Here is a 26422-nt window from a genome sequence, read left to right on the forward strand (position 1 = left end):
TTGGAACCATCAGGACTCTTCCTAGGGCCTGCCGCTCGGCCAAACTGCGCCAACGGGAGAGAAAGGCCTTGGTCAGGGAGGTGACCAAGAATCCGAGCTCCAGAGTTCCTCCGGGGAGATGGGAGAACCTTCCAGAAGGACAACTATTTCTGCAGCCTCCACCAATCAGGCCTCTATGGTAGAGTGGCCAGATCGAAGCCACTCCTCAGTAAAAGGCACATGAAAGCCTGCTTGGAGTCTGCCAAAAGGCACCGAAAGACTCTCACACCATGAGAAACAAGATTCTCTCATCTGATGAAAACAATATTTAACTCTTTGGCCTGAATGCTAACCGTAACATCTGGGGATAACCTGGCACCATCCCTACGGTGAACGAAGCATGGTGGTGGCAGCATCACGCTTTGGGGATGTTTTTCAGTGGCAAGGACTGGGAGACTAGTCAGGATAGAGGGAAAGATGAACGGAGCAAAGTACAGAGATTCTTGATGAAAACCTGCTCCAGAGCGCTCAGGACCTCAAATTGGAGTGAAGGTTTACCTTCCAAAAGGACAACAACCGTAACCACACAGCTAAGACAGCGCAGGAGTGGCTTTGGGACAAGTCTCTGAATGTCCTTGAGTGGCCCAGCCAGAGCCCGGACTTGAACCCGATCGAACATCTCTGGAGAGACCTGAAAATAGCTATGCTCCCCATCTAACCTGGTGGAGCTTGAGAGGCTCTGCAGAGAAGAATGGGGAGAAACTCCCCAAATACAGGTGTGCCTAGCTTGTAGCTTCATACACAAGAAGACTCAATGCTGTAATCACTGTGAAAGGTGCTTCAACAAAGTACTGAGTAAAGGGTCTGAATACTTATGTAAGTGTGAAATTTCAGTGTTTTATTTGTAATACATTTACAAACATTTCTAAAAACCTCTTTTTGCTTTGTCATTATGGTGTATTGTGTGTAGATTGATGATTTTAATCTCCTTTAGAATAAGTCTGTAATGTAACAAAATGTGGAAAAAGTCAAGGGGTCTAAATACTTTCCGAATGCACTCTATTTGTAAAACCTCTGTTCTAAATGTGGATGTGTGCAATATGATGACCCTCTTATGGGGTAGTCTTGAAAGAAGTGCAGAGGTACAGATAGATTTAAGAGGCTTAAAGAGAGTAAAGAGAGTTAAAACTGCCACTTTATCTGTGACCACTTGTCTCTATGAGCAGTCCTTGTAGGACATCTGTGTTCTCTATCTCTAGTTAGAGTTAAACAAACAGGGGGAGTGGAAAACCTGGTTTTACCCAACCGTGACCTTGTTCCACAATACAGACTGGTGTAACTAACCCATTAGACCCTGTCTGTATGAAAATACACAGCTTGTATATGCATGTTGGAATGTATAGACTATTAAATGATCTGTGTTGAGACCCTGATCTCAAATTAAATTAAAAGTGTCTATAACCCATAGAACACTAATATGAAGCAAATCCCCTTTGGGATTTTAAATAAAACATTTTGTGGCTAAATCAAGGGTCAGTAAACCAATATTGCAGTCTCTACTAATACTTACTTTGTGAGAACATAAGCAGTTCTCAATATATTGCTTTTTCTTTAGATGATCTCAGTGTCTTACTGTACTGTAATGGTGGTGCAAATGTCATTATTATTGACCAGAAGAAGTTCCTCCTTCTAAAAAAGCCATTTCCATGCCACCAGAGACTCTGGGTTTGAGCCCAGGCTCTGTCGCAGCCGGCCGCGACCGGGAGGTCCATGGGGCGACGCACAATTGGCCTAGCGTCGTCCGGGTTAGGGAGGGCTTGGCCGGTAGGGATATCCTTGTCACATCGCGCACTAGCGACTCCTGTGGCGGGGCCGGGCGCAGTGCACGCTGACCAGGTCGCTAGGTGTTTCCTCCGACACATTGGTGCGGCTGACTTCCGGGTTGGATACGCGCTGTGTTAAGAAGCAGGTTGGGTTGTGTTTCAGAGGACACATGGCTCTCGACCTTCGTCTCTCCCGAGCCCGTAAGGGAGTACAAGACAGTAACTACTAACAATTGGATACCATGAAATTGGGGACAAAAAGGGGGTTAAAAAAAAGCCCTCTCCTTGGGACTGGGACCTTACAATGAGTGGCATTCACCCCAACCACGACAGCTAAGACAAACCCAGTCCCTGCTGGTTCTTAAATCCATGGTCTGGTCAAAGCACCAGGATGGAGGAAGTGGAGAAAGAGAGTATTCCAGACCCAAACAGGGTCTTAAAAATCTGACAGATGTGCATATTTTTTATGTAAAACTGGAAGAGGAAAATGGTGAGGCTTGCTAGTGCAGCACTTCCTGGGTTGTGTTGGGCACTTCATGTGCAAAAGGCAATGTTGCTCATCTTTGGAATCCCTGGACTCCAAAAGGTAGTGCCTGGACACTTATTTGAGGTTTAAGAGTATGCGTGTACATATAGATGTATATTTATTGTATGTTCTGTGACTAATTACTATCTGTTTGCCCAGAGTAAAGATATACAGTAAGTGACCACAATGCTGAATGTACTGTACATGACCATCATTCTAGCCCTGTCTAAACCTGGTTATAACTTGCATCTTTTCTCCTGATCTTGTCTACATTCTGATTGTGCCCACATTTTTTGACAGGTGTAGACGATCCAGACGACACATTGTGAATCAGATCATCCTGTCCACCTCAGGAGGTAGTCAGACACGCTCTGGAAATCTGGTCACAATGCAGACTCAGTGGATGGATAACAGACACATGTTATTTGATTTCCGCATTGTTGGGGTTAGAGCTTGTAAGAAATGCATTTCACTGTACTTGAAAATTGTAATACCATGCGTAGACACATTTCTGGAAGTGTGGGTACAATCAGAATGTAGACGAGGACAAAGGACCTATTTTACCACCAGGTATAAACGGGGCGTCTGAGTTTAATGCCATCGGATTATTTCCCACATTTTGGCACCGATATTGGACTTTTTCTCTGAGTGCTATTCCAAAACCCTTCCATCTAAAAAGCACGCCTCTGACCATCATCAACGCATGTGTGATTCCAAATGTTCTGCTTCTTCAAATCAGTTTGCCTTTTTCTTCCACTTCAAAGACATTCTCATTGACATTCAAATTTCCGTTACTTGGCGCTCTATTCAATCTGTAAAGCTGAAGTATTACAGATTCTGCCATAGAAATGTAAAGGTAATTCCTGATTGTGCCGACCTATGCAGCATTTACTGTGTTATGCAGTCTCCGCTAAAGCAGGAACATTACCTTTAAACTTATATCACACTGTAAAGCTGAACTTACTGTGTATTTCCACATAGCTGTCACAGTGTGAACTGAACTCAATTTACGTTTTCAAAGCTCTCATGATGCTTTCGCAATGACAGTAATTGCTTGAGTGGCCCGCCCCCATTAGTTCCTTCTTGAGTGTTTTTGTATGATATTGGAACAAGACTACTGTGTTTCTGACCATGTATTTGTGGGGCAGGGTGTGTATGTAAAGAGAGAGGGAGACAAAATAACGGAAATATATTTGGGGTTGTGAGCGGGTTTTTGTTCTGAAGAATAACAACCATCAACAATAAAAATGTATTGAGACAAAGGGCTACTTGTATCTTTGTGGTAAATGTTTCCCATCATATGGTTTGATTGTAAAGACAAATGATGATGTCATTCACTGCACTGTATAGCTAGTACCATTCAGCTCCAATGGCAAAGCATCTGTCTGGAGTTCTTATGATCTCAAGTCCTCCTCTCTGAAATGTACAGCAATGAAAATAATCTGTGGTTTTATTATGGTCTTGTCAGCAGGAGTGGAGAGAGCTGACAGCTGGAGAATGACTTCCTGTCTGTCTGTAGGGCCTTGACCCACTGTGGTTACTCCATATGGATGTGGTCTGTTAGCATCAGTGGCCCTGGATCAGATGACATCCGTTCTCTCTCCCTTTCAAATGTTTTCACTCTTCCCATATTTTTCCCAATAAGTATCCTACCCCCTCCGTCTCCTTGTTGTCATATCATTCTTCTCACTGAGTGTCCTCAACTCTCCCTCTCTCTTTTCCACTGTCCTCTCTCCTCTGTTGGTACTCTCCTCGCGGTTGGTAAGGTATCTGGACCGCAAACTTCCTCCCTCAGCGTGGGCTATGGTGAATAATTCAGTGAGCCTGGAAAGTGATCCAGTGTTTAAGCAGAGTGACAAGCCAGATTAATTAGAGGACAAGACCCAGCTCCCTTGTTGAATTGGGGGACAACTCATGGCCAAGTAGACTCATCGAATGTGATGTTATTTTATGTTATGTTCACTTAATTTTAAACTCCATAGGCATTCGGCCGAATAACCGTATTTGCGTTCCAAATAGTAGGCATTTTGGGTATTCAAAAAAAAGTTGTATAGTATGTGAAATTTCAACAATTTTGTATGCTTTGAATGTTAGGATGTCATACTCATTTCAGCTTTTCATCTAGTAAAATTTGCTGCACACCATTGAGGAAGAGAATTGTCTTTCGAGACCCATGTGTTTTTGACGTGATAATCAGCTGAGGGGACGCGCTGTACCAACATGAAGGAATGGCGGGAATCAACGTAATTGTGCATTAGATGAAGCGTTCTCAGTAGGATGAGCCTAGTATGCTGTTGCTTACTGCTGCTCATTCTCTTCCCCTTCTATTCCTTCCTCTCCTACACATGTTGTGGATCTGTAGATGCAGATAAGATCTGACAGTCAGCAGCTGCTGTGTTGAGAAAGAGAGCTGCTGCTCTAGATGTACTGCGTTCCATTTATTACCAAAGACAGCTCGGGCGCTCGGCTAGTTGATGAAAGATGGTGTGAAACTCCTGGACATTTCAGCAACTGCAGCATGCTGTGTGTCAAAGTGCACAACGGTGTCAGTTTAACAGCGAAACATCTGTTATCTCCGAAATGACTCAACTTTAAAAATGCTAATAAAACACCAAAAGTCTCCAAGAGAGATACAGTGATTGCTTTGGAGGTTGACCTTGCCCAAACATCAGTGGGAAAACAAACAGAAGAGTATTTGCATTCCGGGTTGCCACCAGGGAGGAGAATTACGCAGCTATACACAGGCCATCACATCCACATGTTGTGTGATTGCTGGGCAAAATGTCCCACACCAGCAATCACAATGTGAAGCAATGGGGGGAAATGTTTGTCCCCTGGGTTCAGGAATGTACACTGTTACACACACGTCCAGCTATTATCTTCTCCCACCCTCTCTGTGGTATTCATCTTGTTGGATGTGTACAGAGCAGGAGGGTCTGGTGGCTGCAGCAGGTCTTAGCTCAGTAGAGCGATGTGGGGATGGAGGTGTGGGCCACTGTCTGACTGCCTTGTTCCCTCACTGGTTTACAGCTACGGTCCATTTGACTGGATCCCTTATACTACCTGGTGTGTTCTCAGCTCAATGGAAGTCACTGTGCACACACTGTATGCAGAGCTTCAGACTGTTTCAGTCCAGCACCCAGGGGCAATCAGGCCTGAAAACGTGATTCAGTGGGATGCATGGCTGACTACCTCCCAGACCTCTTTTTATCACGCTTACCTTTTACCTTCCGCCATCTCCCTCCCAATCCTGTGGAGACTTGGCAAACTGACTGACTGATTATCTGATTATCTGAGCTCCTGGATATCTTTGTGTTACCTCTTTTATTTGAGGGCCAAGAACCACAGGCGCTGCAGCCCCTTTGTATTTATTGGATTTACAAGGTCTCACAAGAAAACCTTTAATGGCAACATAATGAGGGAGATAATGCCCATATATTCAGCCTGTATTTTTCACAGAGGATACTGTCCTGTCATTAGTACAGTTACAGTTGAAGTCCGAAGTTTACGTACACCTCAGCCAAATACATTTAAACTCAGTTTTTCAATTAATCCTAGTAAAAATTCCCTGTCTTAAGTCAGTTAGGATCACTACTTTATTTTAAGAATGTGAAATGTCAGCGTAATAGTAGAGAATCATTTATTTCAGCTTTTATTTCTTTCATCACATTCCCAGTGGGTCAGAAGTTTCCATGCACTCAATTAGTATTTGTTAGCATTGACTTTAAATTGTTTAACTTGGGTCAAACATTTTGAGTAGCCTTCCACAAGCTTCCCACTATAAGTTGCGTACATTTTGGCCCATTCCTCCTGACAGAGCTAGTGTAACTGAGTCAGGTTTGTAGGCCTCCTTGCTCGCACACGCTTTTTCAGTTCTGCCCACAAATTTTCTATAGGATTGAGGTCAGGGCTTTGTGATGGCCACTCCAATACCTGGACTTTGTTGTCTTTAACTATTTTGCCACAACTTTGGAAGTATGCTTGGGGTCATTGTCCATTTGGAAGACCCATTTTGCGACAAAGCTTCAATTATCTGACTGATGTCTTGAGATGTTCCTTAAATATATCCACATCATTTTTGTTCCTCATGATGACATCTATTTTGTGAAGTGCACCAGTCCCTCCTGCAGCAAAGCACCCCCACAACATGATGCTGCCACCCCCATGCTTCATGGTTGGGATGGTGTTATTCGGCTTGCAAGCCTCCCCTTTTTCCTCCAAACATAACTATGGTCATTCTGGCCAATCTATTCTATTTTTGTTTCATCAGACCAGAGGACATTTCTCCAAAAAGTAGGATCTTTGTCCCCATGTGTATTTGCAAACCGTAGTCTGGCATTTTTATGGCCTTTCCGGTTATGTCGATATAGGACTCGTTTTACTGTGGATATAGATACTTTTGTACCCGTTTCCTCCAGCATCTTAACAAGATCCATTGCTGTTGTTCTGGGATTGATTTGCACTTCTCACACCAAAGTACATTTGTCTCTAGGAGACAGAGCGCGTCTCGTTCCTGAGCGGTATGACGGCTGTGTGGTCCCATGGTGTTTATACTTGTGTACTATTGTTTGTACATATGAACGTGGTACCTTCAGGCGTTTGGAAATTGCTCCCAAGGAGGAACCAAACTTGTGGAGGTCTATAATTTTTTCTGGGGTCTTGGCTGATTTCTTTAGATTTTCCCATGATGTCAAGCAAAGAGGTACTGAGTTTGAAGGTAGGCCTTGAAATACATCCACAGGTACACCTCCAATTGACTCAAATTATGTCAATTAGCCTATCGGAAGCTTCTAAAGCCATGATGTCATTTCTTGTAATTTTACAAGCTGTTGAAAGGCACAGTACACTTAGTGTACCTCTGACCCACTGGAATTGTGATACAGTGAATTATAAGTGAATTCATCTGTCTGTAAACAATTGTTGGAAAAATTACTTGTCGAGCAGAAAGTAGATGTCCTAACCGACTTGCCAAAACTATAGTTTGTTAACAAGAAATGTGTGGAGTGGTTGAAAAACGAGTTTTAATGACTCCAACCTAAGTGTATGTAAACTTTTGACTTCAACTTTATAGACATGTTGAGCCTTGGCTTTGCTGAGAGAGAGCTTGTAAATGTTCGGGTCTGTGGTGTCCACATGAGCTATTTGTCGGTTGCTGCTCAATAAAGCATCTTAGTGCTGCCATAAATTTGAAAGATGGGCTTATCAAAAGCTCGCCTCTTTTGAGGAACAGACAGGCATAATTAGATTTTTCTTTGGTTTTATTTGGAGAAGAATATGAGGCCACCTGTCAGGCCCTGATCTGTTTTACCTGTCCTTGTGATTGTCTCCACCCCCTCCAGGTGTTGCTTATTTCCCCCAGTATATTTATCCCTGTGTTTCCTGTCACTCTGCGCAAGTTGTCTGTTCAAGTCAACCAGTGTGTGTTTTCTTTGCTCCTGCTTTTTCTATTCTCTTTTGCTTGTCCTCACAGTTTTGAACCTTGCCTTTTTCTGGACTCTGTACCCCCCTGCCTGATCTCCAGGCTGCCTGCCATACTACTACTAATATGCATATATTAGCAACTATGACTGAAGAGCAGGCCGTTTACTCTGGGCACCTTTTCATCCAAGCTGCTCAATACTGCCCCTGCATCCATAAAAAGTTAACCTCAGCCAAGGAGACGGCCCAGCTCATGGTGCAGCACGTCTTCCGGATCCATGGACTTCCGGTGCACATGGTCTCCGTCCACGGTCCTCAGGTCTCGTCCCAGTTCTGGAAGGCGTTCTGCACACTCATTGGGTCGTTGGCCAGCCTGTCCTCCGGGTTTCACCCTCAGACTAACGGCCAGTTGGAGCGAGCCAATCAGGACCTCGAGCCAATCAGGACCTCATCTCTACCAACCCCACCACCTGGAGCCAGCAACTCGTGTGGGTGGAATATGTCAGCAACAGCCTTCCCTGCTCAGCCACTGGTCTCTCACCTTTCGAGTGTTCAATGGGATATCAACCCCTGCTCTTCCCTGAGCAAGAGGAAGAGGTCAGCATACCCACGGCCCAGATGTTCATCCGCTGCTGTTGCTGTACCTGGAAGAGAGCCCGGTCCGCTCTTCTCTAGACCATTTCAAGATATCGTCTCGGGCAGAGGGTACGGCTGTCCACTCGGGATCTGCCCCTCCGGGAGGAGTCCCTCAAACTTTCCCCTGTTGTATTGTCCCTTTCTCCATCTCTAAGATTCTTAGCCTCTCTGCTGTTCGTCTTCTGTTGCCCCATACCCTCTTTATATATCCCACTTTCCATGTGTCTAGGATTACACCTCTGTCTCACAGCCCTTTGTCTCCTGTTTCAAACGACCCAACTACACTGATGTTCAATTGATTAGTCCTGTAAAGAGTTGGATATTACCAGTAGTACTCAAGTCAAAGATGGCCCATGGAAGTGGGGTCTCTCTTTTTCACCCTCTCTCCCCATCCCTTTCTTTCTCTCCCTCCTGTCGCTATAGAAGACTGATGCAGTGTGGAGAGAACAGAGCTGTTAATGCTGTAAAACAACACATTTCACACCTATCCGGTGTGTGTGACACTAAAAAATATTTGTTTTACAACAAATCTGAAATATTACATTTACATGAGTATTCAGATTACAGCCTCGATTCTTCTTGGGTATGAAACTACAAGCTTGGCCACTCCTGCATTGTCTTGGATGTGTGCTTAGGGTTGTTGTCCTGGTGAAGGTGAACCTTCGGCCCAGTCTGAGGTGCTGAGCGCTCTGGAGCAGGTTATCATCAAGGATCTCTCTGTGCTCCGTTCATCTTTCCCTCGATCTTGACCAGTCTCTGCTGCTGAAAAATATCCCCACATCATGATGTTGCCACCCCCATGCTTCACCGTAGGGATGGTAATTGGCCAGGTGATGAGTGGTGCCTGGCATTCAAGCCAAATTGTTCAATCTTGGTTTCACCAGACCAGAGAATCTTGTTTCTCATGGTGTGAGTGTCCTTTAGGTGCCTTTTGGCAAACTGTCATGCGCTTTTAACCTCTTGGAACTACCGCTCCTGGATCCGGGAGAATTGTCATCAACTGACACTAATTAGCATAACGCAACGGACAAAAAATATTACTAGAAAATATTCATATTTTATTTTTTCACAAGTGAAATATAGTGAAACACAGCTTAGCCTTTTGTTAATCACCCTGTCGTCTCAGATTTTGAAATTATGCTTTTACAGCCAAAGCAAGACAAGCATTTGTGTAAGTTTATCGATAGCCTAGCATAGCATTATGTCCAGCTAGCAGCAGGAAGCTTGGTCACGAAAATCAGAAAACCAGTTAACCGTTTACCTTTGATGATCTTCGGATGTTTTCACTGACGAGACTCCCAGTTAGACAGCAAATGTTCATTTTGTTCCATAAAGATTATTTTTATAGCCGAAATACCTCCGTTTGTTCTTCACGTTTGGTTGAGAAATCCACCGGAAACTGCGGTCACGACAACACCGAAAAATATTCCAAATTAGATTCATATAATCCATAATATCGACAGAAACATGGCAAACGTTTTTTATAATCAATCCTTAAGGCGTTTTTCAAATATCTATTCGATAATATATCAACCGGGTCAGTTGGCTTCTTAGTAGGAGCGAGACAAACAATGGCCTCATTTGTCTATTACGCACAAATGTTACACAATGTTGTCGCTCACGCTCATTTTTCTAAATAAAAGCCTGAAACTATGTCTTGTGACACTAGACACATTAAGGAAGCCATAGAAAAAGGAATCTGGTTGATATCCCTTTCACTGCTCAATAGGGACGCATAGGAACACAGAGGTTTCTAAATAAGAGTCACTTCCTGATTGGATTTTTCTCAGGCTTTCGCCTGCAATATCAGTTATGTTATACTCACATACAATATTTTTACAGTTTTGGAAACTTTAGTGTTTTCTATCCTGAGCTGTCAATTATATGCATATTATATTATCTGGTCCTGAAAAATTGCCTGTTTACTTTGGGAACGTTATTTTTCCAAAAATGAAAATAGTGCCCACTAGTTTCAAGAGGTTAACTGAGGAGTGGCTTCAGTCTGGCCACTCTACTATAAAGGCTGATTGGTGGACTGCTGCAGAGATGGTTGTCCTTCTGGAAGGTTCTCCCATTCCACAGAGGAGCTCTGGAGCTCAGTCAGTGACCACTGAGTTATTTGTCACCTCACTGACCAAGGCCCTTCTCCCCCAATTGCTCAGTTTGGCCAGGTGGCCAGTTCTAGGTAGAGTCTTGGTGGTTCCACATTTTTTCCATTTAAGAATGATGGAGGCCACTGTGTTCTTGGGGACCTTCAATGCTGTAGACATTTTTTGGGACCCTTCCCCAGATTTGTGCCTTGACAGAATCCTGTCTCGGAGCTCTACGGATAATTCCTTCGACCCTTCCCCCTTACCCTTGTCTCCCTCTCTCCATCCATCTCCCTCTCTCTATCCATCCATCTCCCTTTCATAGCAGGCGGGGGGAAGGTCACATTTGGCGGAATGGGGAGCTTCTCTACTGACAGCTGGTGGGGGTCTGGGGAGCTGGCTGCAGATCTGGGTCTCTCCCCCACGGCCCTCCCTGGTCCCCCCTTGTTGTCTGTCAGTGGTGCCGCACAGCTCCAGGTGACAGGGTCACAACCCACTTTGAGGTGGTGTGTTTTTGATGTTATGTCACTCACTGCGTATGGGGAGGCCACGTTCACGCTAAACTGCTAGCGCAGCCTGCCCACTTGATAATTTGCATCTGTCTCAGCATAGACCTGCCACACTATAGCATTAATATAGCATGGTAATTTATTATCCAAATGCAGCATTCGTTAAATAACGAATGCATGCACTAAGGACAAGGTTTATTGGCACTTTAATTGTAAAGGATGCAAAACTCTTAATGTGTATTTGCCTTGTGAGAATGGCTTAATGTGGACATGGTTCTTCTGTCGCCTGGTGTGATAGTTTGAGCCTTCTGTGACAGAACATCTCAGAGTTTGTACGTACGTATGAGTGCAGCACGATACAGAGACAATGAACACTATCCCACTCTACAGTGCAATGGCCAAATGCATGCAAGTAACACACACACACACAAACACACACACACACACACACACACACACACACACACACACACAAGAGTAGTGACACCTTAATCATTGACATCTGGTAAAGGAAGCCTTTGTTTGTCAACATCCACCATCAAATCAAATGTTTTTCCAAAGCACTTTTTACATCAGCAGATCTCACAAAGTGCTATGCAGAAACCCAGCCTAAAACCCCAAACAGCAAGCAATGCAGATGTAGAAGCACGGTGGCTAGGAAAAACTCCCTAGAAAGGCTACCTATTAAGAAACCTAGAGAGGAACCAGGCTCTGAGGGGTGGCCAGTCCTCTTCTGGATGTGCCGGGTGGAGATTATAAGATTACATGGCCGTTAAGGCCAGATTGTTCTTCAAGATGTTCAAAAGTTCATAGATGACCAGCAGGGTCAAATAATAATCACAGTGATTGCTTCAACAGGCGTAAATGTCAGTTGGCTTTTCATAGCCGAGCATAGCCATCAAGTCCAATATAATTTCACACAATTAATAAACCTATGATAAGGTCATGGTTTTATAGCCCAAGATAGAATGACATTCAGTCTGACAACAATTTAGCGAGAGGAATTTACAGCCAGTACCTTGTCCGGTTATTCCATTTGCATCATTGACTGTTATCTCTTTCCCATTTCTGCACTTGTCAGCTGGCTTTAATAGGCATACAATAAGGACGCTGCTTCTACTGCACATTAAATGCACACAGACAAATGAGCTGTGCTCAGACTAGACAAACACAGCCAATCCTGTCAGCCGACAGTAGGAGTGAGGGTTAAGGGGTCCCCATGCATCCCATCTGAAACGGTTAGAAACAATTAGTATTATATTATGACAACATTCTGTGACGTTTTTTGTTCCTTTTGGTCACTGGCTTTTTGAATTCATCACTAACCTTGCATTTCCCATCATTGTGATAATGTTGGTGATGACGATTATGGTTATGATTTGAACTTAAAGCCTCTTTCAAAAACTCACGGCTCAGTTGTAGAGCTATGCCACCTGTTCACAGGGCTGTGCTCCGAAGCAACGGAGGTGAGTCTGGGTTAAAAGCAGCTAGCTCAGTCGGGGGCGAAAATCTGATATCAATTTTGGAGGGGACAATTGCATGAAATTTTCTCAAGAGCAATTCCTGAGGTGGACACCAAAAGTAGTGCTGTCACACATAGCCTACATTGTAATATGTTAAATGTATATTGAGGAACCGTAATTACTACTACTGGATAATTGATAGGTACAGTAGTTAACTGAAAGGTTGTTCCAACTTGTTCAAATGTTTAAATCGTTATAATACTAATAATAATAATAGTTATAGCAGTGTTCCTTATCAGTCCAGTATGTATGCAGGTATTTGCATTTACAACCAGCAATACCAAGAAAAGCCAGTAGGTGGAAATGGTACTGTGCACTGTGTATGGGTGCAGTTTTCGTAAATACAATGAACATGGTGCGATCTCATCTAAAATAATCACCTTTTTATTTGACTTTTTCTGATACATTTATATAGTCATTAAATATGTGCCACTGGCCTGAGTGTACTACAATAGCTTTATAAGAACAAAATGCTCAAAATAACTAGTTTTAAAAGTGAAATAACTACTTCAATTAATAAGCCCAAAAATTTTACCAAAATATCCTTCAAAAATACTTATTTATTGATCAGTCAGTAAAACTCTTCAAACAGCTATGGACAAGTATGTCACACAAAGCATGCAATTTGAAATAAAATAACATAAAATAAATCATTAGTAAGTGTACTGTCATGTACTAAAAACTACTAAACAAAATAACAAATATACTATACACCAGGGATTCCCAAACAAGGGTCTCTGGTGTAATTGCAAGGGGTCCTTGAAATAAAAAAGTGTAATGAACGTATTCAGCACCACAAGGATTCCAGTAACTTTACATATATTATATTAGAGAGGGGGTGGAGGTCCCTGAGGACCACTCAAAACCTTCCCTGCTTTGCCTCAAAATATGCAGGGGTTCCAGTACCCAAAAAAGGTTGAGAACCACTGCTATTACACACTACTGAACAAAAGAACCAAACATATGTTTGCGGGTTTCAATGGATCCAACAAATTGCTGGCAGATATTTTCCCTCTTGAGACTGTTCAGCCTGTCTTTACAGACAACTACGCCGTTCAGTCTCTCTTGGCCCAGGCTAGCCCGTAGCCAAGTCTTTAACCTGGGGAGTGCACTGAAACTCTTCTCAGCCTCACATGAAGACACTGGCACCACAAACAAAATTCTGATCAGCTCCTCCTCAACTCAAATCGTCTTGAGTGCGTCTCAATGGAGGTAATCAATGTTGTTGCTTTCTCAAACAGTGCAAGGTAGCTTTCATCATTTCTCTTGCCCGTAAGAGATGACCGCACACACTCGACTGCAGCCTGCATACCAGAGACAGTCTGAGTTTAAGCATTCAAGCTCTCCAAGAACAGCAGAGGCAAGTGTGAGGGCCCAACACAGTCTTGCCTTTGCTGAAGTGCTTAAATAAGCCACTGGCAGTTGAAGCTGTCTTGGATGCAGTTTTTGCCATTACCTCTAGGCTGCTTAGTACCCGCTCATACTGCCCTAATACAGCTCTAATAGCAGTATTCCGCACAGTCCACCTTGTTGGACATAAGGGTTTCAGGGTGGTAAGATTTGTATCTTTGGACGTGTCAATTGATTCAAACATGCTCTTAAACTTTCCTGACTGGCCATAGAGGATGGACCCAAGAAAAGGAATCCCAGATCAGTGGGGAGGCTGAGCAGCCAGCCTGTGTAATCAGATTTACACAGTGTGCTCCACAATGCACATAGAGGGCTAATGGTTGCTGCCTCCTCACAATTGCCTGTGCACCTGTGTATTCGAAAGCCAAGTCAACAAACAGGTCACTGACCATCTCGAATCCCACCGTACCTTCTCCGCTGTGCAATCTGGTTTCCGAGCCGGTCACGGGTGCACCTCAGCCACGCTCAAGGTACTAAACGATATCATAACCGCCATCGATAAAAGACAGTACTGTGCAGCCGTCTTCATCGACCTTGCCAAGGCTTTCGACTCTGTCAATCACCCTATTCTTATCGGCAGACTCAGTAGCCTCTGTATTTCTGATGACTGCCTTGCCTGGTTCACCAACTACTTCTCTGATAGAGTTCAGTGTTTCAAATTGGAGGGCATGCTGTCCGGTCCTCTGGCAGTCTCTATGGGGGTGCCACAGGGTTCAATTCTCGGGCCAACTCTTTTCTCTGTATATATCAATGATGTTGCTCTTGCTGCGGGCGATTCCCTGATCCACCTCTACGCAGACGACACCATTCTGTATACTTCCGGCCCGTCTTTGGACACTGTGCTATCTAACCTCCAAACGAGCTTTAATGCCATACAACACTCCTTCCGTGGCCTCCAACTGCTCTTAAACGCTAGTAAAACCAAATGCATGCTTTTCAACCGTTCGCTGCCTGCACCCGCACGCCCGACTAGCATCACCACCATGGATGGTTCCGACCTAGAATATGTGGACATCTATAAGTACCTAGGTGTCTGGCTAGACTGTAAACTCTCCTTCCAGACTCATATCAAACATCTCCAATCTAAAAAATCAAATCTAGAGTCGGCTTTCTATTCCGCAACAAAGCCTCCTTCACTCACGCCGCCAAACTTACCCTAGTAAAACTGACTATCCTACCGATCCTCGACTTCGGCGATGTCATCTTCAAAATAGCTTCCAATACTCTACTGAGCAAACTGGATGCAGTTTATCACAGTGCCATCCGTTTGGTTACCAAAGCACCTTATACCACCCACCACTGCGACCTGTATGCTCTAGTCGGCTGGCCCTCGCTACATATTCGTCGCCAGACCCACTGGCTCCAGGTCATCTACAAGTCTAGGTAAAGCTCCGCCTTATCTCAGTTCACTGGTCACGATGGCAACACCCACCCGTAGCACGCGCTCCAGCAGGTGTATCTCACTGATCATCCCTAAAAGCCAACACCTCATTTGGCCGCCTTTCGTTCAAACATCTGCTACCTGAGCAGCTAACCGATCGCTGTACATAGTCTGTTGGTAAATAGCCCACCCAATTTTACCTACCTCATCCCCATACTGTTTATATTTATTTAATTTTCTGCTCTTTTGCACACCAATATCTCTACCTGTACATGACCATCTGATCATTTATCACTCCAGTGTTAATCTGCAAAATTGTAATTATTCGCCTACCTCCTCATGCATTTTGCACACAATGTATATAGACTCTCTTTTTTTCTACTGTGTTATTGACTTTTTTATTGTTTACTCCATGTGTAACTCTGTGTTGTCTGTTCACACTCGCCTGTTGTCCCCGACACCCTGTATAGTCCAATAAAGTCATCGTGAGGGACAAGGTCATGGTCAACATAACGCACGCAGACACTCTCCTGTTCAGCACCGAGACATCTTGAGTACCATCAACAATGTACAATCAGAAGAGAGCTGATCTCAGCTGCAATGCCTCGAATGACTGTATTGGCCATGATGTTCAGAATTTCATTCTGTGCTGTAGGGCCTGTGTACATTGTGGTACTCTCTGTTTAACCACTTCAGTAAAATGGGATCCTCTTCTGCCCTAAGTTTCAAAAGCTGGTATAAATTCCCACTGTCATCCGTGTGGCCTCTAAAAGCTTGTCCCTGTCTTACTACATCCCGCACCAAACTAACAATTTTCATCGAGCAATGCCTTGGGTCCTCCTGCTGTTTACCCCACGCCCTGGATAACTGGGCACTGATTGGATTTAGCTTGTGTTCTGTTACAGTTACAAAGTGGCGGTGGGTTTGGCAGTTTTGATGTGCTGTGAATCTTTCAATGGCTTTTCTCCAGTTCCTAAATCCTGCTCTAATGAAGGCAGCATCTGCTCTTTGGCCAAAAGATGGCTGGCTTGAAAACCCTTGGCTACAGTGAAAACACAACACTCCTTTCATTGATGGATTATAAGGTAGCCAGGGGAAATCGCGAAACCATCTCTCTTGAAACGTCAACACTCTGTTGGCAAGAGTTTGCGGATCTATAAATTGTGGGTGTGGTTGATATGGTTTTGTGCCATCACTGAGGTAACTGGACAATGTTGTGCCACTGTCCACTATACTGGTGCTGCTGGAAACATGGTTGACACCTGGTCCTGCCGTGGCTGTGACACTGTCCTCTGAAGTCTCTCTCCGTGGCTCTTTCCCTGTCACCACCTTCACTGACTCACAGTCTGTCTCCAAGAAAATAAATAAGGTGTTTGCTGTATTCCTAACTACCGGTACCCAAAACTACACAATTAATCCCAACAGCAATACCATTGCCTCACACAAATCTTAGTTCAGTCACCAGTTAAAGTTGAGAGTGGGGGTATCCATGGCATTTTCCAATTATGTCCCTATTGTACAAGTCAAAAAAATGAGAACCTTTCATAATGTTGCCAAACAAAGACTCAACAAACTTACCTGAGACTACCTGTCTCTGCCAGTCTGTCCCTGCCCATCTGTCCCCAGCTCTGCTGTCTGTGTGCCATCTGTTGCCTGCTGTGCCTAATGACATCGTTGTGAAATATTTCTTACTTTGCGTTTTGGTGTACTGAAAAAAACTCTGTCTGTCTTGCTGGCTGGCTGGCTACACACCTGGCTGGCTGGCTGGCTACACACACACACACACACACACACACACACACACACACACACACACACACACACACACACACACACACACACACACACACACACACAGAGTGTGCAGGTTATTTACAGTAGGAGTTGGGCTTCTATTATCTTCTATCATTCTATATGGGCTTCGATCTAAAAGGTAGCAAATGTGAAACGGATTGCAGTGACAAGGGTTGACAGCTGTATGAGTTCACCATTTACACAACATATGCTGCAACCTTTTGTAATTTAATATAGTTTATGTTTCATATTGGCTGGCTCCCAACAATAGCTGAATTTGCAGAGCCTGCGAGCACCAATTCCGTTTCTGTGGTGTTTGCTATAATCTTTGCTATCGTCAGTTTACTCCAAGATTGGCACACAGGTGCTTCAAAGTTCCCTAGTGACAATTTAGCTTTTGCAATGAGACCATTAAATATATTTAAGACAATGATAGAAGAGAGTGTAGTTCAGTTTGGAGTTCAGTTTATCACTAACCTTATTACAGGGACTTCGAAGCACTACAGCTGCATGCTGATCTTGGAATAAAGATTCCATCTTTGAAGACGCCACATAAATGGAATAGGTACTAACTAGCTAATGTTTGCTTTAGTTTGCTTGCTAGCTCTGCAAATTCAGCTATTGTGTGTGAACCCTGCCAACATAAAACGTTGGGTTACGTGCATAGAGTGCCTTTCAGATGGTAGACACAAACCCTCTGTTACCTTGTCAGCTAAGGAACACGACATTGCATTGCTAGCTTCTTTCATTGACTCAAATTCAAATAGCTGCAAACACTGGTTGATGTTACTGTAGCTAGCTAGCTAGCTAGCTAGCAAACATCAGCTAACTGCTAGCTAACATAAAGAGTGGCCTGTAATTTAATGCTGTGAAAATGAAGACTGGTGACAGTTATAAATGTGTTTTCTTGTATTGAGTGGTAGAAGTAAAGAAATATCTAACATACCCTTTGTTTTAACTATTTACTGGAGGTCAGCCACCAATGACAGACTCTGTCAGATTCCCACACATGCTCAGTACTTGCATCATGTGCCACTGCTGAGGGCTGGGGCCTGGGGGGGTTGGAGGCAGTGGATCAAACCATTGTGAGGCAAAAAGCGGGGGTCTCGATCTTTTGAAACGTAAAAATGCGCTATTAAGTGTCTATAATCAGCACAGGTGCTTTTTGTGTGCTTTTTGTGTATTATTCATATTATTGAAATTACATAGTTATGTTTACAGTGATATATTGGGGGGGACAAATCCTTTTTTTCCCAGGATGGGGGGGGATCGTGTCCCGTCCCCCCTGGGATTTCCGGCTATGAGCTCAGGTACAGAGCCTCTCTAGCTAATATTGGAAAGCACATCTCTGTGTCTCTGTCTTACTGAGAGAGTGAAATGCTCCCTGTCTGTTTTCCTCTGTGAGCTTGAGCCTATACCACCTGCCTAATTACCAACACTGTCAGACAACTGTCATCACATCAAGAGCTTTTCACCTTACCGGGCCATACAGCATTGATGAGTCAGAGAGTGCAGCTGTGCAAGAAATGACAAAAATAACAGATACATGTACTTTTCAACAAAGCAGGACTTGAAGGGCTTCAAATTGCCTCATCAGCAGCTGCTGTTGATTAAACACATTTTGAGGACCTGCATAGCTTTTTGGCTGTCGTTGCCTCCTGTTTCCCCTGGCTCCAGGTTTTGACTAGATTGTACAGTTTATGTCAGAATTTACTTTTTGTAGCACATTAGGAGAATGTACGCAGCAGGTTAAGAGAATTAGGTTAAGGTTAGGGTGATCTAAAATGTAAATTCTTTATCCAATTAGCCCTGTGTTTTCCCCACCTCCAGGCTCTAAGCTTTTCCTGGCACTCAGGCCGTGTGTTGTTTGGATCCCGGCTGGGAGAGATTGTTTGCAGCCCCTCAGATGCTTCCCGCTCAGTTCCAGAGGAAGGAAAAAGCAATTTCATGCTTGGGCCACAGTGAATCCGTCTCTGTCAGTTCCGCTGCTTGGTGACCTCAAATCATTGTTTCCCACCACAACCCTTTCTGTCCTGTGATCGAGAGACCAAGAGCACAAACCAGCCGCGGAAGTGAATTGAGGAGGCGCTTTAGCGTGCTCCCTCACAGTTATATCCTCTCTGATGTTTCTCAGATTTACGTGCTCCCTCGTGTTTGACTGTTCTTTTATAAAAATCAATCAACTATGTTTAATTATTAAGCGATTCAATTAATCATATAACAATCAATTAAGTAGTAATCTGGGGCACAACGGGAAAAGTTATTTAACGAGTTACTATCTCCCAACTAAACTCTAAAGATATAAATATTTCTTACATTAGTAATTTCATTAATTCTTATTTACCTTCAGTCTCATTCATAAATGTCGCAAAACTCTTGAGTATCTGCACGAACCCTGGCATAAATTATGAATCAGCGATATACAAATTTGCTTCATTATTTATTTACTAACTAACTAAATAATCACACAGAATTACATAAACACAATCAGGATAGTTTACACATTGATTACTACACAATGCAATGAAAAGTCCCTTGTGGACTAAGAAAATATGATGGTTTGTTACAAAATGAAAAAGGAGGGGCATGTAAGAAAGAGTGGGAGAAGAGACAAAGGACTTCACTATCGTACATACAGTTGATGACTACGCTCATGGAAATGTGAATACTTTGCTCATGAACGGCCGCTCATTCAAAAAGATTTGCAATGTACAGTACATATTTACGTGTGTATGACTTGTTGTCACTGTTGAAATCGACGGTCCGTCCGGGGAATAATTCGACAAAGTCTCTGGTTTCTCCATCAGAGATCAACATTTTTCATAGGTGTACCATGTTCAGGGGGCTCAGTTATAGTGGATACGTCAGACGTACCAATGCTTGTTTGATAGGGAAATGTTCTTCACAATGGATCTTTCAGAGCACCACCCGGTGGTTCTTGGCCGAGTTTACTAGACAAAGAGTACTTCATTAATCAGGCTAGGGTCTATTTTTCTCAATTTCCGCCTGACTGACATGCCCAAAGTAAACTGCCTGTTGCTCAGGCCCTGTAGCCAGGATATGCATATAATTGGTACCATTGGAAAGAAAACACTGAAGAAAACACAGAAGTGTGTAGAAATTTTAAAATAATGTATAACACAATAGATGTGGTAGGAGATAATCCAAAGAAAAACCGATTGGAATTATTTATTTTTTGAGAGCCCATGCTCTTCCAATGGAACATATAGGTAAAAATTGTAATCTACCTCTCAGTATGCAGTTCCTGTGGCTTCCACTGGGTGTCAGTAGTCTTTGTTCAAGGTTTCAGGCTTGTTTCTTCCAAACCGAGGAAGAATAACGAGTCTGGGACACAGACTAGGAAATTTGTGTATGCGCGCGCAACGAAGAAGACACTCACCTGCTAAATCGTTTTCGTATTGAACATTTTAGTGTATCTGAGGATTAAATAGAAACACATTTTCACTTGTTTTAACCTGTTGCGTCGAGCAATCCCGTATCCGGGAGCGTAATTATAGCCTCAAGCTCATTACCATAACTCAATGTTAACTATTCATGAAAATCGCAAATGAAATGAAATAAATATATTGGCTCACAAGCTTAGCCTTTTGTTAACAACACTGTCATCTCAGATTTTCAAAATATGCTTTTCAACCATAGCTACACAAGCATTTGTGTAAGAGTATTGATAGCTAGCATAGCATTAAGCCTAGCATTCAGCAGGCAACATTTTCACAAAAACAAGAAAAGCATTCAAATAAAATCATTTACCTTTGAAGAACTTTGGATGTTTTCAATGAGGAGACTCTCAGTTAGATAGCAAATGTTCAGTTTTTCCAAAAAGATTATTTGTATAGGAGAAATCGCTCTGTTTTGTTCATCACGTTTGGCTAAGAAAAAACCCTGAAAATTCAGTCATTATAACGCCGAACTTTTTTCCAAATTAACTCCATAATATCGACAGAAACATGGCAAACGTTGTTTAGAATCAATCCTCAAAGGTGTTTTTCACATATCTATTCGATGATAAGTCATTCGTGGCAGTTTGGTTTCTCCTCTGAAGCAAATGGTAAAATAGATGCAGCTGGAGATTACGCAATAATTGCAACGGAGGACACCAACCGGAGCACCTGGTAAATGTAGTCTCTTTATGGTCAATCTTCCAATGATATGCCTACAAATACGTCACAATGCTGCAGACACCTTGGGGAAACGACAGAAAGTGTAGGCTCATTCCTTGCGCATTCACAGCCATATAAGGAGACATTGGAACAAAGCGCATTCAAAATCTGGGGCATTTCCTGTTTGAAATTTCATCTTGGTTTTGCCTGTAGCATCAGTTCTGTGGCACTCACAGATAATATCTTTGCAGATTTGGAAATGTCAGAGTGTTTTCTTTCCACAGCTGTCAATTATATGCATAGTCGAGCATCTTTTCGTGACAAAATATCTTGTTTAAAACGGAAACGTTTTTTTATCCATAAATTAAAAGAGCGCCCCCTATATCCAAGAAGTTAACAAAGTTTAGTGGTAGCTTTTGGATTCCTTTCTCTGCATGTTGAACATGTCAAAATCCTCAAACAATCGCATGTCATGCTTTCGCTGTAAAGCATACTGTAAATCAGACAGTGCATTTAGAATTTAAGCTTTAACCGATATAAGACACTTGCATGTACATAAATGTTTAATATCCATAATTTTTATGATTAATTATTTGAATTGCGCGCCCTCCAGTTTCACCGGAAGTTGTCCCGCTAGCGGGCCGCCTAGCCTTAAGTTAAACAGCTGCAGACTGATTTTTCCTTTGTAGTCTTTATCTTCTTCACTCAAGAGAGTTTCAGAGTGTCTTACCATTTTGTGATCTTATAGTTTTAAAACCATTTGCAACATATTCAGCTGGAACCATTTCACACACCGGCATCAACCCGGCGTGTTTTGGTCTAACATGTTAATTCTTCAAGGAGTCCTTCTAAGCACCCGCGTTGGAGGGCGGTGTCAGTCACGTTGCCACAAGGTCTGTGCTCACGTGGGCGTGGTTACTGAATGGGAAAACTTTACATGAAAAACAATTCTCTCATTTAGAAGGTCTAAGGCCCTTGTGCTCTAGGATTTAAGTGTTGCATTCGACACTATTTGCTATGATGTCCTTCTGGACAGACTGGAGAGGTGGGTTGGCCTCTCTGGTCCATTCTAAATTGATTTAGGACCTATTTAACTGGTCAAGAGTGTTTTGTCACCCTTGGTGAACATACTGTAACTCAGAGAAAAACATAGATTTTGGGTCTGGTACTGTTCAGTTTATATATGTTAGACCTTGGCAGAGTTATCAGAAAGCATAGCATTGATTTCCACTGTAACGCAAGAATACACAACTTTACATTTCTGGATTTTGGCTCCTCTGATGAATTTTTACACTGTAGGTGATTTAAGTACTTGGATGGCTCACAAAGCACAGAGAGAGAGAATCTGGCTGCAGATTTTAGATCATGGGCAATAAAGATAAAACACCTGGTAAAAACGTAGGTGTTGTTTTAGGTTCTGAACTCAATTCGAATGAAATTAAATCAAATTTATTTATATAGCCCTTCGTACATCAGCTGATATCTCTGAGTGCTGTACAGAAACCCAGCCTAAAACCCCAAACAGCAAGCAATGCAGGTGTTGAAGCATGTTGGCTAGGAAAAACTCCCTAGAAAGGCCAAAACCTAGGAAGAAACCTAGAGAGAAACCAGGCTATGTGGGGTGGCCAGTCCTCTTCTGGCTGTGCCGGGTGGAGATTATAACAGAACATGGCCAAGGTGTTCAAATGTTCATAAATGACCAGCATGGTCAAATAATAATAATCACAGGCAGAACAGTTGAAACTGGAGCAGCAGCACGGCCAGGTGGACTGGGGACAGCAAGGACTCATCATGTCAAGTTGTCCTGAGACATGGTCCTAGGGCTCAGGTCCTCCGAGAGAGAGAAAGAAAGAGAGAAAGAAAGAGAGAATTTAGAGAGCGCATACTTAAATTCACACAGACACCGGATAGGACAGGAGAAGTCCTCACACGTTAGGAATGTGACCAAAATAGCTTTTTACAAGCTGCGGTCATTTCTCTCTTAGGCTGATACAGAGAGACTCATTGCAGGCTTTTATTACAAGCAGGCTTGACCACTATAATGCTCTCCTGTCTGGTCTACCCAAGAATGCCACTGCAAAACATACAGAATGCTGCAGCACGGGGGTAATGCTGCAGCACGGGGGTACTGACCAAGACCAGACGGAGAGAGCACACATCACACCAGTTGTAAGGTCTCTGCACTGGCTGCCTGTGAGTTTTAGAATTAATTTTAAGATTCTTCTACTGGTCTTTTAATCAATACATGATTGTGCACTCCAATACATACAGTTGAAGTCGGAAGATTACATACACCTTAGCCAAATACATTTAAACTCAGTTTTTCACAATTCCTGACATTTAATCCTAGTAAAAATCCCATGTCTTGGATCAATTAGGATCACCACTTTATTTTAATAATGTTTTCACAGAATAATAGTAGAATAATCAGAATAATAGTAGAGTGATTTATTTCAGCTTTGATTTATTTCATCACATTCCCAGTGGGTCAGAAGTTTACAAACACTCAATTATTATTTGGTAGCATTGGCTATAAATTGTTTAACTTGGGTAAAACGTTTCGGGTAGCCTTCCACAAGATTCCCATAATAAGTTGGGTGAATTTTGGCCCATTCCTCCTAACAGAGCTGGTGTAACTGAGTCTGGTTTGTAGGCCTCCTTGCTCGTACACGCTTTTTCAGTTCTGCCCACAAATTCGCTATAGGATTGAGGTCAGGGCTTTGTGATGGCCACTCCAATACCTTGACTTTGTTGTCCTTAACAATTTGCCACAACTTTGGAAGTATGCTTGGGGTCATTGTTCATTTGGAAGACCCTTTTGCGACCAAGCTTCAACTTCCTGACTGATTTCTTGAGATGTTGCTTCAATATGTCCACATAATTTTTGTTCCTCATGATGCCATCTAATTTGTGAAGTGCAACAGTCGCTCCTGCAGCAAAGCACCCCTACAACATGATGCTGCCACCCCCGTGCTTCACGGTTGGGATGTTGTCCTTTGGCTTGCAAGCCTCCGCCTTTTTCCTCCAAACAAAACAATGGCCATTGTGGCAAAACAGTTATATTTTTGTTTCATCAGACCAGAGGACATTTCTCCTAAAAGTAATATCTTTGTCCCTATTTGCAGTTGCAAAGTGTAGTCTGGCTTTCTATGGCGGTTTTGGAGCAGTGGCTTCGTCCTTGTTGAGCGGCCTTTCAGGTTATGTTGATATAGGACTCGTTTTACTGTGGATATAGATACTTTTGTACCTGTTTCCTCCAGCATTGTCACAAGGTACTTTGCTGTTCTGGGATTGATTTGCACTTTTCGCACCAAAGTACATTCATCTCTAGGAGACAGAATGCGTCTCCTTCCTGAGCGGTATGACGGCTGCGTGGTCCCATGGTGTTTATACTTATTGTTTGTACAGATGAACGTGTTACCTTTCAGGAAATTGCTCCCAATGATCAACTCGTCTTGTGGAGGTCTATAATTTTTTTTATTGAGGTCTTGGCTGTTTTCTTTTGATTTTCCCATGATGGCAAGCAAAAGAGGCACTGAGTTCTAAGGTAGGCCTTGAAATACATCCACAGGTACACCTCCAATTGACTCAAATTATGTCAATTAGCCTATCAGAAGCTTCTAAAGCCATGACATAATTTTCTGGAATTTTCCAAGCTGTTTAAAGGCACAGTCAACTTAGTGTATGTAAACTTCTGACCCACTGGAATTGTGATACAGTGAATTATAAGTGAAATAATCTGTCTGTAAACAATTGTTGGAAAGATTACTTGTGTCATGCACAAAGTCGATGTACTAACCGACTTGCCAAAAATATAGTTTATTAACAAGAAATGTGTGGAGTGGTTGAAAAACAAGTTTTAATGACTCCATCCTAAGTATATTTAAACTTCTGACTTCAACTGTATCGGACATGCTTTTAAGTTATGTACACAGTAGGTCCCTCAGGTCCTCTGCCACTTTAACTATCCCAAAGCCTAGGTCCATGAGGGATGGAGAGGCATTCTTTAGTTACTATTCCCCCAGCCTCTGGAATAGCCTGCTAGAGAACCCGAGAGGGGCTGAAAATGTGGAAATATTTAAGAGATCTTAAAATAAACCTTTTAGCTTTGCTTTGCCCCTAGGGTGCTTTTTAGATGTTCAGTTTTTGTTATTCTTTTGTTTTTTGTCCTCTTAGGTTTGTTGTGTAGTAAATATTTATTTTGGTTGTTTTCATGTTTTTTCCTATGAAGCACATTGTGTTGCATTTCATGTATGAAATGTGTTGTATAAATAAAGCTTGATTTGACATAATATTCTTGTTTTCAAGCCTTGTCGCTAATGTCTCACCTGTCCAACTTACAGTATTACAATAGGAGGCATGTGTATAGCTTATAGCAGGGGTTCTCAACTCTTACCCCATGAGGTCAAGAGTCTGGTGGTTTACTGTTCTACATGATAATTAATTGCATGCACCTGATTCTCCATGCAATGCTCCCTACAATCCCTACAAATTTCAGGTCTGCTGGGTGCAAACTTAAACATCGTGAATATTCTGTGCAACTTCCGGTGCGCTTTTACTGTGAACACTGAGGCTGTATCCACTTGAATTGATTGTTTTAACAGTGGCACACGTGGCTAATGCAGCTCTCACTTTGATCTCAAAACAAGCTCATTATAATCACAACTGATCATGCTGTATGTTTTACAGCATGATCAGTTGTGATTATTATGAGCTTGTTTTGAGATCAAAGTGAGAGCTGCATTAGCCACGTGTGCCACTGTTAAAACAGTCAATTCAAGTGGATACAGCCTCAGTGTTCACAGTAAAAGCGCACAGTCCAGTTCAAAGTGAATGGCACAATCCATATAAGGCAATGGTCAATTTGCATATAAGGCCTACTGCAGCTCTGAATGGTTATAGCACACCTGTCTGTATAGAGTGCGGAGTCATGCCTGCCAATGCAATAGAATCCTTCTCCGATGTGCTCTGCCTAAAACAAAATCTCTTGCATAGTTAGTTTTGCATACTAAGTTTTGTATAGTTAATTTTGTTTTGTTATGTTGCATTGAAAGCGGCTAATATTGCATTTATTAGATCATAATTCCCATAGTAAAGGGAAAGGTTGATAGTGTTAACTGACGGGGAAAACTATTGGAAGTTGAGTGAAGTTCAATCTCGTGCTTCTCTGCATGGGCTGATACATGTATTTCTTCTGCGCTGCAGCCCTGGA

The sequence above is a fragment of the Oncorhynchus tshawytscha genome, linkage group LG23, assembly GCF_018296145.1.
Source record: "Oncorhynchus tshawytscha isolate Ot180627B linkage group LG23, Otsh_v2.0, whole genome shotgun sequence".
NCBI lineage: Eukaryota > Metazoa > Chordata > Actinopteri > Salmoniformes > Salmonidae > Oncorhynchus > Oncorhynchus tshawytscha.